At 43.8% G+C, this 7,273-nt stretch overlaps 1 long non-coding RNA gene across 1 annotated transcript; it reads right to left on the bottom strand.

Annotated features, from left to right (window-relative positions):
* Positions 1 to 489: 489 nt before the first annotated feature.
* On the bottom strand, positions 490 to 1,495 carry LOC115600195. Its single transcript, XR_003988858.1, has 2 exons — positions 1,441 to 1,495; positions 490 to 612 (listed from the first exon to the last, which is right to left on the bottom strand). It is a non-coding gene; the product is annotated as an uncharacterized LOC115600195 (long non-coding RNA).
* Between the last annotated feature and the right edge of the window lie 5,778 nt (positions 1,496 to 7,273).

Genomic DNA, 7,273 nt, shown 5'->3' on the forward strand with positions numbered 1-7,273 from the left:
CCAATTCCTGAGAATATTTCATCACATTTCCCACCCAACAAGCCAATAGCTAACAATGGAAAGAGATGCTCCCACCCAAGCAAAGGCAAAGAGGTGATTTTGATTCACATCTTCTTCTCCCTCTTGCTCTTCTCTCAGCCAAACTGCTCTAAATTTCTACTTATATTTTTTCCTGCTGCAGAAAAGGAGAAAAGGAAAGGGGAGGAGGAGGGGGAGGGGAGGGGGAAAGAGGAAGGGGAAGGGAAAGGGTAGGGGAAGGGCGAGGGGGAAGGGTGAGGGGAAAGGGCGAGGGGAAAGACGGAGGGGAAAGGGCGAGGGGAAAGGGGGAGGGGACAGGGAAAAAGGAAGAAGGGGGAGGGGACAGGGAAAAGGGGGCGGGGGAGGGGAAAAGGGAAGGGGAAAAGGGAAGGGGAAAAGGGAAAAGTAGGGAAGAGCAGGGGGAGGAAGAGGACTACGCATAAAAAAACCACCAGGGAAGGGCAACAGGGCTGTCATCCATCCAACAGACTCAGAACATTTATTCAGACTGACAGAAACATATTTTCATCTCTTCTGATCCATCACAAGATATGGAATAAGCTCCCAAAGATGTAGTTTAAAGTTCATCAGTGGCTGGGGAGAAAAGAGACAAGATTCCTGCTGTTACTTTTACAGGAGAGAGGGGCAAAGAGGTCACTGTCAGAACATTACGGCTACGAAGCCAGAGCTGAACACTCTCTGTGATTAAAAGCAGACAGCAACAGAAGGAAATGGGCTCAGGGGTTTCCTGCTTTGAAACAGCACCAGTCACTGCAAACCTGTGACTCTGGAGGAATCATCACAAAATAGGTGCAATTCCTCCTGGGACATCTGGCCTCACGTCACAGAACATGTTTGATGCCATGGATGACAAACATTCAACTCCCCTGACGATTGCCTGAACACTACTGAGTGATCTTTCCCTAAATTAAGGATAACTTTTGTCACTGCTTAGCCTCTTCTTGCCTATTCAAATAAAAAGACTGCAACAGAGGAGCTACAAACACAAGCAAGGAGTAAGGGACAGCAAAGACCAAGAACTGACAGCAGAGGGTGTGTGTTATGGGTCAGTGCTGAAGGCAATCCCTGGACACGGGAGGAGAAGTGATGGCTGAAGCCTGTGAAACTCTGTGTAGGGCTCCTTTTATGTTTGTGATTGAGGATTAACTCCAGAGAAAGGTGACTTCAGGTTAAGCAAAGTGTATCTGCATGGAGGAAATGGGTCAGATTCCTTTCTGCTTGGTTTGGTGTCTTTTTTTTCAGGCAGCTGCTGAAAGCTCTACAAAGCATTTTGTAAGCAGAAAGTTTCCATGTTCAAATAAGTGTAAAGATACCAGAAAAAAACCCTGTGCTTAGCACAGAAACTAAACAGCTTTCAAGATGTTGTTTTCACGAGTTAGGAGCAGTCATCTTTTTACTTACTCTAACGTGACACATCACCATGTCCAGCTTCTTCAGAGACAAATTCATCCAGTTCCTGCTTGTACTAGAATTATACAGAAAACACACCATTAACATTGTGCAATATTAAACTACTAAAACATTCTTCCAATCCACACAAAACCAGGCAGTAACTCCAAGGGCCAAACAAGTGAGGCCATAAACCAGCAGAGTGGAGGGAAGGGCCCTCTCTCCAGGACTAAAGGGAGAGCAGTGACCAAATTCACAGCTCCTCCAGGAGAACCCCATAAAAACCCAAATGCCTCCTACACACAGTGGATCTTCTACATTAAAGTATAAAATGAGATTTATTACAGATTTATTTATTATAGTCATATATCCTAGATAAGAAAACGTAATTTAAAGCTTAGCTGGGAACATCCTATGGCATCATCTTTGGTTTCTGGGCACTCTTGGAAAACAGCCCTCAAAACCCAAACTTTTCACCCCTAGCACACCTCTTAGATGTTGTGTTGGGATGAGGAGGAGTTACACCAGGAGTAATCCCTGCAAATGAGTTGTAACTTTAGGCTAAAAAGCACAACCTTGCTTACAGATGCTCTTCAGCAGTAGCTGAGGATGGGATTTCAAAATGTTTACCTTGGCTGCAGAAGAGGAAATCCTGTTCATCGATGGTTCTGCTCCTATGGGTGAGCTGGGGATGCTTCCTACTGGACTTGGACTTCTGTTCAGAACAAGACTGGTGCCAGGATGTCCCAGGTGAGCTGAATGGTGAACTGGATTTGCAGCCACTGATGGGAAGTGTGTTCTTCCACCTTCCACAAAGCTTTCTGTTGGCTTTTCCTTTTTCTCTTTTTCCATCAGTTCTGAAACATTCAGACACAAAGAATTCTCTCTGGGGGGAAGAGATTAGGAATGACCAAACCCATTTGACCTGAAGGGTTTTGGGCAGCCTGTATCATTCCAGTCAAACCTGCAAGAGTTACCCAGACTTGGGATTGCTCAGCACTAAAGCTTCGAAGCAATCTGTGAATGGAGTTTGCTCTGGAATTTTGGTACAACTTTCTCTGCTCTGGATTTAGCCTCTCCCAATTCCTTTTCCAAGCCCAGGTTGGCTTCCTCCAGGTTCCTGCAGCGCCTCGTAGCAACTTCCAGTGAAGCTTCTGCCACAGAGAGCTTTTTAATGGAAGCTCTCTCACATTGCCCTAATGAAATGGTTAGATGAGCATGAAAAAAGTTATAAGAACACGAATTCTGTCTTTAAATTATTTGATTATACAGTTACAACTGTCTTGAATTCAAAAAGTAGGAAAATTTTGCCTGCCACCAGCAGTCAGCACCTCCAAACTATCAGCACCAGCTCATGGAGATATCTGTTTTCTAAAACATAAACAAATAATATATTATTTACTATAGATAATATCATACTTTTTGAACAATACACCAGCATACTCTGAATCATGTTATTTTTTTTACAAAACTCAAAGCAATCTGTTTGGTGCAAGATACACAGGTTGACTGCAGATCTTACTCTGGTGACTAAAGGCAGGACTTTGTATGAGATGGTTCTTGGGTCTCTTTCTGCATTCTACAAAGAATTAAACTAATACATTAAATTAAATTAATATTACTTACATTAATTAATACCAAGTTAAATTTAGAGTAAAACTTTCATAAATCTGGCCAGTTCCCTCCTTTCCTCCAGCCACCCACCCAACTACCATCTCCCAAAGGAACCTGGGATTTTGGCACTAGGAATACAAAGTTTTTCCCAGGGGAAAACCATTGACAGCACTGCTGGAGCTCTTCCCCCTCTTCCCTCTTCAAGAAACTGAAAAATGAACAATAAGGTGGTTATTTGACACATGCAGGTATTCACCTCACTCAAACTCTCTGGGGTTCAGAGGAAGAAAGAAATGGAATTTTAAAGCACTGTGCACATCACTATTCACAGACAAAAAGTGTCTAATCACTCAAAAGGACTGGTTCCTGTTTTCCAGAAAATAAAAATTAACAAAATGAGTACAGCAACTTTTAAATCTTTGCTCTGCCTGGGACTGGTGGAATTTGCAGAAAAAAACTTTAACATTCTAATCAGTCTTCTGTCCAGTTAATTAGCCTAACACAGCCACACAGAAGAAATTTAAAGATTGCTGCACATCACAAAATAGAGAAGAGAAAGCTTAGCGGCTGAAACTGACTTTTGTCAGGAACAGGCAGGTCCCAAAAGACAGAATGCAGAAATGAACAGCAAAACATTGCTCAGAGCCTTCAACACTGCAAAAAGTGTGTCCTTTACCTCCCGTTTTTTTTTTAGTTTTTCAGCCTCATAGTTTAAGACTTGTTCTCTTAAACCAGCACACTTGGCCTTTAACTCCTTGTTCATCTTTTCCAGCGTGGAAACTTGCTTTTCAGCAGAGTTTGTGGAAAATGCCATTAAAGCATCCCTGGGCAGCAGCTGATGGAATAAATGGCTTTCCCTCTGGAGCTGGGCCAATGCCTCCTGTGTGGACAGAATCACAGAACCACAGAATCAGTAAGGCTGGAAAAAACCTCCAGGATCCTCCAGTCCAACTGGGAAACCAACACCACTAAACCATGTCCCAAAAGTGGGAATAATGTGCTCCACTCTCCCCTGAGGTGTTACACAGGACTCCAGACCCCTCTGCCCAGCCCTGCCCCAGATGCCCCACACCAACAGGATGCTTGCCCTATTCCCCTCATGAATGCCCTCAGAAAAAAGCCTTTTCAAACACTTCCTGACATGGCCAAACACACACATGTTTTGCAGAGGCAGGGAAAGCATAAAAGGTCACCAAGTTCCAAGGTTTTTTTGCATGAGCTTTCTCTTACAAAGGGAAAGACCAGGCATGTTTAATCACAGAAATCAGCCTTTTACAGACAAATCTTCTTCACTTCAATATGTATTTTGTATGGGGGAAAAAAAAGCATTTGCCTGCATTGTTTGCAGGAACAACACAGCTCAGCTGGAAATAAAGCAGCAGAACAGGAAATATCCAGCATCATGGCAAAGATTTTTCCCCATCCTAAGAAAACTGTACCCAGCTTCAGACAGAAACACCACCTTCCTCTGCACGACCACTAGTCACTTTCTGCTGATTTGACTCTCTTTTACTCTATATTTGCTCTATAATTTACTCTATAATTACTCTCAATGGACTCTATGATGTTACTTAGCAATCCTTCCTCCAATTCAAAATATTTGGCTTCACATACCTGTACCCCAGAGTTGTCAGTGGTTTCCTTTAAGCCTTTTTTTTTTTTTTTTTTTTTTTCTGGTGATGACACATGGAAAGTTCACCTCCAGGAAAAACCACAGTATTCTTTCAAGGATTTTTCTAGCAATGGAGAGCAGAGTTATAGCTCCGTAGTGTGAGCAGTTTGACTTTTCTCCTTTCTTCTTCTACAGGGTGATGATGACTGCACCGTGGTGTTTTCATCAAAGCTGTTTCTCACTGGATCTTTTGGAAGACAGTGAAATTTTAGAGGTTCTCTTATCTTTGTCAACAATTCTTGGATCTCTCGGGTGTTTTCCTCAAAGCAATCTTTGGTTTCCTTTGAGGAGAACCCTGGGGATTCTTCAGAGATTGCAGGATGCTCTTTTTAATGTGTTGTCAAATCACTTCAGAAGAGTGATCTATGGGATGACCTAAAAGTCTTGACGGTTTACCTGGAAGCTGTTTCTCACTGGATCTTTTGGAAGACAGTGAAATTTCAGAGCTTCTCTTCTTTGTCAACAATTCTGGGATCTCTTGGGTGAGATCCCAATCTTTGGTTTTCTTTGAGGAGAACCCTGGGGATTCTCTTCGGGAGAGCGATCCATTGGATGACCTAAAAGCCTAACTTGAAGCTTCACCTGGAAGCTGTTTCTCACTGTACGTTTTGGAAGATGGTTCACTTTGAGCCTCCTCCCTGGGATGCCACCCCTCTTAGGTTTGGGCTTCAAGCAGAGGGTAAGTTTGCATTGCACAAGGCAGTGGTCTGTAGGACATTCTGCACCAGGCATCGCTCGGCTAGGACGGACATCGCCAACATTTCTCTGGCATGCTAAGACACAGTCAGTGAGGTGCCAGTGCTTGGATCCAGGATGCTTCCAGGTTGTTGGAAGAGAGTTTTGGGGATGGTGAGGTTCTGCTCAGCACAAAACTCCAGCAGGAGACGTCCATTGTCATTACACTTTCCAACACCATGCTTGCCCAGGACTCCTTTCCAGGCTTCATAGTTTTTTCCTACTCCGGTGTTGAAGTCACCAAGGATTATGATCTGAGCATCTGCAGGAACCTTTTGGGGGAGGCTCATGGATTCTCTTCAGCAGGAGTAGAGAACAGGATTTCAAAATGCTTGCCCATGTCTCATGGACTGCAACCCTGTTTCTTGACAGCATGGCCTTCATTGCTGAACTTCTGAAGCTTTCTACTGGACTTAGATTCCTGTTCAGTGCCAAACTCTTTGCCAGCATGTCCCAGGTGAGCTGAATGCTGAACTGGACTTGCAGCCAGACCTCCACTATCAAAGCTGCTTGTGACTGAAGATCTTCTTCTGATGCCCTTCTCATGGAGTGCAGCATTGGCCTTTGGTAGTTCATCATCAGCTCTGAAACATTCAGACACATCCCAAGAATTATCTCTGGCAGGAACATTTTGGCACAGTTACCAGCCAGGGCTCTGACAATTCGTTGACTTCTGAAAGTAGAGAGCATTAGGAGTGACCAAACTCAGAACAGCATTTGACCTGAGGGCTTTTGGAGAGCCTGTATCTTAGCAGTCAAACCACCTGCAAGGAGCAGCAAGAGTTACCAACACTTGGGACTGCTCAGCACCAGAGCTTCAAAGCCATCTGTGAATGCTGTGTGCTTACACAGCTTCTTCCAAAAGGCAGAGAACACCTGCACAATAACTCTGAGCTACCCTCCCTTTCCCATGGAGAAATCCCATCTTTCTTTCCATCTTTTCTGGCACACATTCCCTTTGAAAACACAATCCATCAAGAAAACCCTATTAATTCCATGATCAGTGCTGTTACTGTTGGAACACTCCAGAAAAATTAAGACAGTTCTAATGAAGGTAAAGGGTCTTAAGGAACTTTCCTCACAAATATGCCACCACAGGCTTATGTACACAATGCTCAGCAGATGTAGAAGAGGAACCCCAGCAGGAAAGCACAGGAGAAAAAAAAGAGCCTCTTACTAGCACTCCAAAAAGCATCTACTCACCTTTCCAGCTATTTTTCTACAAATCTTCTAGGTTTTACTTCCTCCAGATGCGGATTTTCATATTTTTCTTATTCAAAAGTGCTGTCTTGGAGGGCATTTTTTATGTTGTCCAGTTCCCATCTGAGATCTCTAATTCTGCACAGCAGAAGCTTTCTCTGTGCACGGTGCTCACAGGCTCTGATCTCTTCCAGACTGTCCTGGGAGGCTGCCTGCTCCTGAAGCAGATAACACACTTGCAACCACCACAGGGAAAAAGGGAACTCTCCCTGCTCACCAGTTGTACCTGCCCAGCGTCAAGGCCCAGCTTTACTCCGGGAGGCAACTGAGCCTCCTCACTCCCCTCAGCAGCCAAGGCAGAACCCCAGAGCTACCACCCTCAAGAATTCTTTTCATTTGGGAAGAATGCCCCCTCTCTCTCAGCAATAGTCTTCATCCCAGCTGTTACAGTTTATAGTAGAAATAAAATAATATTGGTTGTAAAATTTTAAAAATGGACAAATTAAGAGTTAGAAGGGGCTCGGGTAGACTAAAACTCTGGAAATAAGTAACTAGTTAAGAATGAGCTAACCCTTACAAGAACAATGATCAAAGGAGAATAAGGAGTATGTTGACCCCATCAGC

The sequence above is a fragment of the Calypte anna genome, unplaced genomic scaffold, assembly GCF_003957555.1.
Source record: "Calypte anna isolate BGI_N300 unplaced genomic scaffold, bCalAnn1_v1.p scaffold_129_arrow_ctg1, whole genome shotgun sequence".
NCBI lineage: Eukaryota > Metazoa > Chordata > Aves > Apodiformes > Trochilidae > Calypte > Calypte anna.